The sequence below is a fragment of the Canis lupus genome, chromosome 18, assembly GCF_011100685.1.
Source record: "Canis lupus familiaris isolate Mischka breed German Shepherd chromosome 18, alternate assembly UU_Cfam_GSD_1.0, whole genome shotgun sequence".
Classification (NCBI taxonomy): Eukaryota; Metazoa; Chordata; class Mammalia; order Carnivora; family Canidae; genus Canis; species Canis lupus.
Window position 1 is genome coordinate 34,217,279 of NC_049239.1, and position 9,443 is coordinate 34,226,721.

A 9,443-nucleotide genomic window follows, 5' to 3' on the forward strand; every position below is an offset into this window, starting at 1 on the left:
TGATAACTAGTATTATTATTACCTGAATTATTACTTTCTAGCATCATTTTAAACACTAGGCAATGCTAGAAGCATGACCTAATTATTATATTGAAGTACATGAAGAATCCTGCTAAGTGATGTGGCTGCCTCTTTTTAAAGGATTGTTACTAAGTTTAATAGGTAATGGAAAAACCAGAGAGTTTTTAAGACTTGGGTGTACCGCAAAGGAACTACAGCCTCTGGAAAGGTCGACAGAACAGTTTTGTGGTTCTCAACAGATATTGTTAAACAGAACAGAATTTCATCCATAGGGGAAATATTAAACCTCTCCCATCGGACAGACTGTGTCCTGTCACTGCTTGTTCACTTGCCTGGATCACCTTCTAGATAGCCAGCTCCTTGAAGAAGGAGCCAGCGCCTGGGATCTGTTTGTTGCTGTGTCCTTGAGGCCCAGCACAGGGCATGGAAAATATTGATTGAATGAATGAATGTAGTGACAAGGGGCTGATGACCTTTTGAGGTCACTGGTTGGCTAACTGCAAAGAGTTACAGCCACTGTACCACATGTACTTGTAGAACCAGAAGAAGGTCTCCAGGAGCTGATCTCATCAACTGTTCTTATCTGAAGCCTTGCAATGGGTATTGAATGGAGGGGAGAAAGAGAATGGAAGAGCTAGCAGGGAAAGTCATGATTCAGAGGTGAGGCCTGGAGGAGAGGAAATGGAAGGCAGGGGGTGGGGGTGTCAACAGGAAATTCCTGTGGGGACCCAGGGGGCAGGTCTTCATTTAGTTCTGACCCGGAAACTGCTGACCAGAGGTCCCCTCCTGACTCCAGTGCTCATAGGCTGGAGGGAGGGAGGCCAACACTATGCTCTACTTTCTATCCAAAGAGAAAGTGTTCAAGAGAATGCAGGGCACATCAAAGGCAGTTTTTGACCAAAGGCCATGTGTAGGCTGAGAGAAGAAATGCTACGGGAGTTCAGACATGTAGTAGACCATTGTAGCCAGAAGTGGTCAGAGAGGGCTTTGTGGGCAAGAAGGGGGGAGGGTCCAAGTTAGCCTCACATGACGGGACAGATTCAGATACATGGAGAGAAAGGAGCAAAGGCAGGGAACAGGGTCTGAACAAAGCATAGAAGTAGAAGAGTACAGCGTGTGCTTCAGAAGAAAGACATTCCTGGCAAACTCAAGAGGGTGACTAGTCTGAGGAAGGGTGAGACGGGGAAGCTGGGATCAAGCCAAGGAGAGCTCTTACTAGTAAGCTGAATTATTATTTTGGATCCATATAGAAACTTATTTTATAAATACTATGTATGAATGAAGGAACATGAAATGAACCGGACGTGAGCAGAAAGACAAGAGATGGCTCTTCTGCTGTTGGAGTCCTCCTGTCCGACCTAGGGACGGCAAAAGACTTTCCACAGTCAGTCTCCCAGATGGGTGGTGCTCACCTCGATGCCTCAGGGCTGGGGAGATGGAGAACTCTGGCTGGGGGTGCGCAGGGGTGGCCAGGCTAAGACTATGCGTGTGGTGTCTGAGACAATGTCTACAGCCAGGTGAAGGTCTCCAAAGATCTCTCTTCTGTCAGCCAAAGGAGGCATTCAGCCAAGGGGGGGGGGGGGGTAACCTGGTGAGATAAGTCAAATAGCCTATTTCCCTTGGGTGAAACTTTAGGGATGTTGAGAAGGCCCTTGCCTCCCAAGTGCTCACCCCATCCCCTAACTCAGTGCCTGCAATTCCATAACCAAAGTGCATCTCTCAGCTAGGAGTCCTGATGGCTTCCAGAGCTGTGATCAGTCCATTACACCTGAGTGTAAATGAAGGATCTCAAAGTGGGTGTTGACCCGGAGGCTGGAGAGGGAAAGGGAGATGGAACCTGCCTACTCGGGGTGGAAGATCACTGGAGACATGGAAAGTGCTGGAGACAGAGCGCAGAGAGGAGGAACTGGCGTCGTGACAAACTGTGCCAAGGGCAAGCTCCCCGAGTTCCAGCAACTACTCCTGACACCAGCCAGGCTGTCCGGGCATTAACAACAATGTTTCATCCGCTCAGTGTGACCACGGCATCAGCCAGATGATTTACATGACTGCGCCAGGCGGCCCAGTCGGTAGTGGCTGGCGTCTCTAACACATGGGGGAGCTTGGCTAATCTTAACATTAGCCGGTTGCAGAACCTCATCAACAGCTGCCTGCTACAGAGGGTGAGTGATGCCGGTCTCAGGATCGCGAGGAGGCCCAGGGAGTTCAGGAGGATGGAAGTGTTCATTCTTATTATAAAATCCCCTGAGAACAGCAGGCTGTTTAAAGGATCAGTGTGTGGGCCATTTTTCTTCCGAGGAGCTTGCCTTCCAGTCTCATGCTGCATATTTCCCGGTCATAATAGTTTGGAGAAAAATATTGCTAAATGGCTGCATAAACAATTTTAATTGGCCCGGGCTCCCAAAATGTGCTATTTTTGTTCTGCGGCCAAGCTTGCTTTTTTACTAGCTAATTATGCCCAGCATTTAACTTTCGGCAAAAAAACAGGAAATAGGGCATTCATTACTCGAGTGACAACTTTTCAACAAGCCTACATTTCAACATCCATTGTGTAACTTCCTCCCCCTGGCTTACAGTTAGCTGTTCCACCAGGCCTCTGGAAACAACAGCTCCTTGGTGGGGATGGGAAGGGCTTTGTTCAGCCTAAAGGCTACACAGGCCTCGGGAGGGGCTCCCGGGAGCCACCCGGGCCTGTGCTTTGGGGTGGGTCTCCCACCTTCTCCGAGCTCCTCAAAGAAATTCCCTGACTGGGGTTTCCGTTAGGCTGAATTTGCTTCCAGATTCAAGAGCCGGACTGTGCCTGTTGTTTATGCATCACTCCCAATTCCCCTGGGGACTCAGGCCACTCTCAGAGGGACTCTCTCTTGTCCCCCTGAGGAATCACAAAGACAGACAATCTCAGTTTGTTAGACAGTAACTCCTAGAAAGTGCTCTAATGCCATGTCTTATTGCACGAGCCATGTTGTTTATTTTATTTTTTTAAAAATTTATTTATTTATTTATTTTAGAGAGAAAGAGAGAGCAAGCTGCACCCAGAGGGAGAGGGAGAGAGAGAATCCACAAGCAGACTCCCTGCTGAGTGCGGAGGCCAATGGGGACTCCATCCCAGGACCCTGAGATCATGACTTGAGCCAAAACCAAGTCAACTGAGCTGCCCAGATGCCCCTAAATTTGTTTTATTTAAAAAGGTTCATTAGAAAGTAGGTCACATGCACAGGAAGTACGCAGAAATTATTAGTATACTGCCCAACGAGTTATCATAAAGTATATAACATGTGACTAGCACCCAGGTCAAGAATATATTATTACCCCATTCATGCTCTTCCCCAACCACGGCTTGTCCAACCTTCCCAAAGTTAGCCACTATGCTGGCTTCCAAGACTATAGTCCTAAATGTTTAATCTTTACATAAACAGAACTACTTATGTGTGTGTGTGCATGAATAGGGCCATGTGCATATATTTTTATGTCTGGCTTCTTTTGTTCTACTTCGCTTTGTTGCTTGTACCTTATTCATTTCCATTACTCTATAGTAATGACTATATCACAAGTTGTCAGTTTTACTATAAATGGACATTTGGGTTGTTTCCAGTCTCGCTACTATGAAAAATGCTGCCATGAACATTCCCATGTGTGTCTTTCAGTGCATATGCACACACATTTCTTTTTTTTTTTTTTTAGATTTTTTAAATTTATGATAGACATAGAGAGAGAGAGAGAGAGAGGCAGAGACACAGGCAGAGGGAGAAGCAGGCTCCATGCAGGGAGCCCAACGTGGGACTGGATCCCGGGTCTCCAGAACCACGCCCCGGGCCAAGGGCGGCGCTAAACTGCTGAGCCACCCGGGCTGCCCTGCACACACATTTCTGTTGAGAGTCAACTAGGAGTGAACTGCCGGGTCATGCACAGAGCTGGCATGCATATTTGAATTTTATAGCGCCAGCCAAACCGATTTCAAAGGGGTGTGTGTAAGTTGCCACCAAACCCCTTCTTCGGTAACACTTGGAATTATCAGTATTTTTTTATTTTAGCCATAGCTAACTGTGTGGTGGTATCTTAGTATAGTTTTGATATTCCTGTGCTTGACTATTGGGGAAGCTGAGCACTTTTTTGTGTTTATTCATGATTAGATTTAGAATAAGGCGGAGATTGAAGCACGAAATGATTGAAATCTGGAAAACCATATTTTCATGGGAGAAGAGGCTGCCAAAATGTCCACCTCCTGAATCAGCAAGGATCAAGAAGGAATGATGGAATCCCTGCAGCCGACAATTGCACTAGGTAATGCGAGAGAACCCAAACAGCAGATCACCCTATATGCACTGTTAGTGTCTTGCTTTTTGCTCTCAGCAATACCTCTCCACCTCATCTTCCTACATCATTAGATATCTTACATGGCAATTTTTGATGGCCACATTGTATTTCGCTATAAAAAGGTATAATTCATTTGGTCAGTCTCCTGTGATTTCTGGTTTTTACTATTATCAGCAATAATGCACTGAAATTCCTTGGGACTAACTCTCTGGGCACATCTGAAATTATTTGCTAATGCCAGCACCCTTCAAAACTATTGTTTTTTGGAGGCAAATTGGAAAGCACATAGGGACATATAATGAATGAATGAATGAATGAATACGAGCACTGATCCTTCATATATTTTTTTTCTCCTTCCATGAATCTGCCTACCACCTTTCACAGAACTCAGTGGCTTTCCTGAGGGTGAGCTGAAAGGAGTGATAGAAGCAATGGTGTCAGGGTAGATCTAGGCAGTACACCTCCTGCTTTGACTCCTTATGATGAAATTAGTAATTATCATTTATTATTTACTGAACACTTATTTCATGGTGAGCACTGTGCTAAGCATTTCATAGTAGATGTTACCACTTAATCTTTATAACCTTATGACCTGGATGGCTGTTATTGTGCCCATTTTTTAGGTGAGGATACTGAGACGTGGAAAGGCTAAGAGTGTTGCCCGAGCTCATTTAGTAAGTGGTAGAGTAGGAATTGGAATCCAGCTGTCCCGACTCCATACTCCCAGTTCTCAACTATTATACCCCTAATTCTCTGTGCACCTTGGCATTCCAGTGTACTGCAAACCTGTCTTAGGCATGTTGCTAAACTTTACATATAAAATTATTTTGCTGCCAAGTGGCAAATATTATATGGGAAACTGATTTCAGAGATGGCTCTAATTCTTCCTAATACATGCCTTTTGCAATTTGCCTTTGCAGGTTCCTACCCCACACTCAAGAGTGAAGATATCTCTCCAACCCTTGAGCATGAGCTTATCTTGTGATTTGCCTTGGCTCATAGAATGTGGTGGAAGTGATGGTGTGCTTGTCTCAAGTCTAGGCCTCAAGAGACATTGCTGACTTTTGCTCTACCTCTTGGTCCTCGATCATGATGGGAATAAGCCTGTGCTAGCCTGATGGTGAATAAGACATGGAAAGCAAAGCCAGGTCAAAGCCTCAGATATGTGAGAGAGCCCGGCCCAGCCAAGATCAGCCGAGCCTCCTAAGCCAACTTACTATTGAGTGTAGATGTGTGAATGATCCCTCTAAGCCCAGTGAAACCACCCAACTGACCCAGAGACTCGTGAGCAGAATGTCAATTGCTATATGGCACTGAAGTTCTGTGGTTATTTGTTTTATAGCATGGTTGTGATAACAGATAATACCTACTATGGTAGTTATATCTAATGGACAGAGTATTAGCTAGTAGGCTATGACGGTGGAGAGACTCTGGTATAACTTGGCCTCAGCACAGCAAAATGTCAAGCTGTCACCTAAGAAAGATGTCCATTTACTGAAGCGCATGAGAACTATGCTCCAAGAGGATGGACAAGACAATACCCAACTTCATTCCAACAGCAGCCTTTCACTGCTGGACCACTCAGGGATAGTGTGTTGCCATCACTCTCCACTGAGTAAAATTGAAAGTTGCATTTTGATCACAAGCTACATGTCATAGTGTTCATATATTGGTTGTGCTAGTTAACTTGGATTTCTGTCCCTTGCAACCGAAAGAGTTCGGGTTCCAGGCATGGGAGCATTTGAAAAACTACAATGCCTCCCCTCCCATCTGATGCTCATGGTCTTGAGGAGTGTGGCTGAGGAAGCAAGCTGGAACCTCTAAAGCACATCAAAGAGCAGGCTGCTTGTTCCCTGTGTCAGCTTTCTTACAGAGAGGTCTCCTCCCAGAGCTGGCCCAGGTGTAGACCAAAGAAGACAATATTTCTCCATAACAAATCACCTATGCCAACTCCTATCCCTGCCCCAAGGCTACCAGCCTCCTGTGTCTTCAGACTGATAACTGGAATTCCGTGGTGCCTCCTTTCTATACGCCGGCTGAACAATGTTCATACTCTTGGCCTTTTTCTTATTCCTTTATACACTTCTGTTTCAGTTATTCATTGTTGCATACCAAACTGTCCCAAACGGAATGACATAAAACAATCAGCATTTTTTTCTTCTATTTGTATGTTCCACAGGTCAGGAATTTAGAGATGGCGTGGTGGGATGGATTGTCACCGCTCCTGGAGAGCTGGACCTTCAGCTGGGAGGACTTGAATGGCAAGTGCTAGAGCCACCTAAAAGCTTCTTCCTTCACATAAGCCTAGTGCTTGGGCTGGGGACTATTGACACCAACACGTAGCCTGTCCAGAGTATGATAGCTTCATGGCAGTCGGGCTTTTTATGGGGTAGCTCAGTGCTCCAAGAATGAGTTGAAAGCTGCATGGCCTTTTATGGCTTATCCTCAAGACTCATATATGCCTTCACATCTCTCATACTCTATTGGTTGAGACCATCACGAGTCTGCTTAGATCCAAGGGGAAAGTAGGTAGATTTCAATTCTTGATGGGACAGTTGTCAAAAAATTTGTAGCCATGTGTTAAAACTGCCATACCTTAGATTTATCTATCCACTGCGTCAATTACTGAGAGCCTTTATTTTGTGTAAGAATCTTTTCGTTACAAGGAAGAAAAAGAATTCCAGCTAGCTTAGGAAAAAAATAGATATGGGTAATTTATTTTAAGAATGTGATGGTATCTCACAGAACACCCCAAGGATGTCACTATAGTACGACTGCATGCTCAGGGCCAGTAGGTGCTAAGGCGTTAATGAGGCAAAGTCATCCCCACTGACGTATCCCCATTCCTGGGCAGTGATGCCCTAGTCCTAAAGGAAGGAACTAGAGGCCTCAGGGGGAGTCACTAAAGGGAGGGATGGAGCATTGTGGCAGGCCTGTCACACACAACAGAGAGGAGGCCAGAGTAGGGGGCTGGTTGTGTCTTCCCAGGTGGGAGTTGGAACACTGAGCATCTAAGGGGGAGCCCTTCCATCCCTAAACACTCGGGTGTTTATTCTAGAGGGTCATCTTTCATCTTTCCTCCCCCCTTCTAACCCTCAGGCTGACTCACTACCCCCAGCCTAGCAGATTCAGTCATTCGTTAATTCAACGAATGTCTATCGGGTCTCTTCGGTGTGCCTGGCCCTATGGCAGTGAACAACACACTCAGGAGCCTGACGAAATGAAGAAATGCTCCGACCTGTGACCCGGGAGCCCTGATTCTGTCAATCACTCTTTAAGTAACTTTGGACATGTACTCCATCTTCCATGGTCCTCAGTTACCCTATCAGTCAAATCACGGCCTTGACCTTGAAGACCACCGAGGTCCCTTCAGAATCCCCCAGAAGAAAGATGATGCTGGCAGGGCAGGCACTCCAAAAATTTCAGTCCTCAACCTCAAGTTTATTTTCTGTCTTTTGCCTTTACTGCTGGCTGGCTTACTCCTGCTGTAATTTATTTAACTGAGCCGTGCTGAGCAGTTTGGAGCTGAGTTTGCATGAATCACTGTCCATAAAATCAAGTTAAGTGGATTTCATTCCACACAGCGCACCTGTGTATATACTCGGGGAGAAGAAGCTGGATTTTCTTGGCTCTTCCAGACCACTGTTGGAATTGCTTCCTTACAGATACACCATTCACCCTGTATTTATAGTCCATTGTTATAACAGCCTCCTTCAGAGACCTGGAAGTAAAGTGTTGGATGCAATTTTCCCTTCAGATCATTTTATATAGCTGTCCGGTTTCTCTGTCTAGTAGGGAGGCTGGCATCGATTCCCTCTATTTTATCAGAGTTGGCAAATACCAGATTCAACTTCATTCAGTCATTCAACAAATATTTATTGAGTGTTACATGAAGTTATACGGAGCTATGAACGGGGATGAGGGTTCAGGGGGAGTGTCATGCCGCTCAAAGACCCTAAGAACTACGTGATGTGTTAGGTAACGTCAATGTGAGAGCATGACAAGAGGCAGAAAACAGGAAATTCCACGTGTCGGTTGGAAGAAGAAATGAACAGAGGTGAGTGACCTGGGAAGGATCATGGAGAGTTTGGGGAGGATATTGAGCTTGCGTGAGCGATTCCTTTTTGGACCACTCCCTATATTTCCCCACCTCCCATCCCCACTTGACAGAACCAGTGCTAGATCCTTTCAGTTCACTGTATTGTAAAAGGATGCAATCGGGGGTGGGGTGTGGGGTGGGGAAGAGGTTTGAGCAGAGATGAGCATTTGCGGGAAGAAATGCCCAAAGGGTCTGCTCTGGTGCTTGTGAAAATACTTTTTTTTTTTTTTTGGAGCCACTGTGAGGGATTATAAAGGGATTTATTTCATATTGTAACACAGCCAAAAGCACAGGCGGACTGTGACTAAAATGGCGGTGTGAGGGACTGGCTATTTGGATCTTTGTTCTTATTTTCTACCTTACCAGAAAATGTACAATTTTTACCCTGCCATCAAATAAACATTTCACAATTTTCCTGGCCGATTTCAAAAACGCTATTCCATCTACCCTCTGGGATTCTGAGAGACATATTGAGATGTTGGGGAAGGGCATACGGGACCTCCCTCCTGCCCTGACACTATGCTGTGGACATACCATCCTTCTGAGAAAATGGAATTGCTTGAAAAGGCTTGAAGCTCTCGCTGCACCTGTGTTTGTATCCAGGCCACAAGCAAAATTTGCTTTGCTTAATGGATTCTGTTTGTTGTGCTGTCTTGGGATAAGATGTGCTCACATTTCCCCAGCAGTTATTTGGGGAGCTTGAGTGCCCAGATGGTGCTTTAGGCTGGGTGGTCTTTGCCAAGAGACCCTGGACAGCGCCACTTCTGCCCTGGAGGAGTAGTACAATGGTCCACTGAGCAGTGCTGTCCAAGCCAAATATAATGCCATATACATACTTTTTAAATTTCTAGTAGTCACTTAAAAAAGTTAAAAAAAAAAGCAGGTGAGATTAACTTTAATAATATATTTATTTTATCCAATATATCTAAAATATGATCATTTTGTCATACATTAATCTGAAAACGATTAATGAGATATTTACACTCTTTAAAAAAAAAAGTCTGTATCT

The 9,443-nt window shown here is 45.2% G+C and overlaps 1 long non-coding RNA gene across 1 annotated transcript; it reads left to right on the forward strand.

The window, feature by feature from the left end:
* Positions 1 to 786: 786 nt before the first annotated feature.
* Positions 787 to 8,866, forward strand: LOC102154602. The gene is made up of 4 exons (XR_005372945.1): positions 787 to 1,239; positions 1,745 to 2,183; positions 4,152 to 4,302; positions 5,256 to 8,866. It is a non-coding gene; the product is annotated as an uncharacterized LOC102154602 (long non-coding RNA).
* The last annotated feature ends 577 nt before the right edge of the window (positions 8,867 to 9,443 follow it).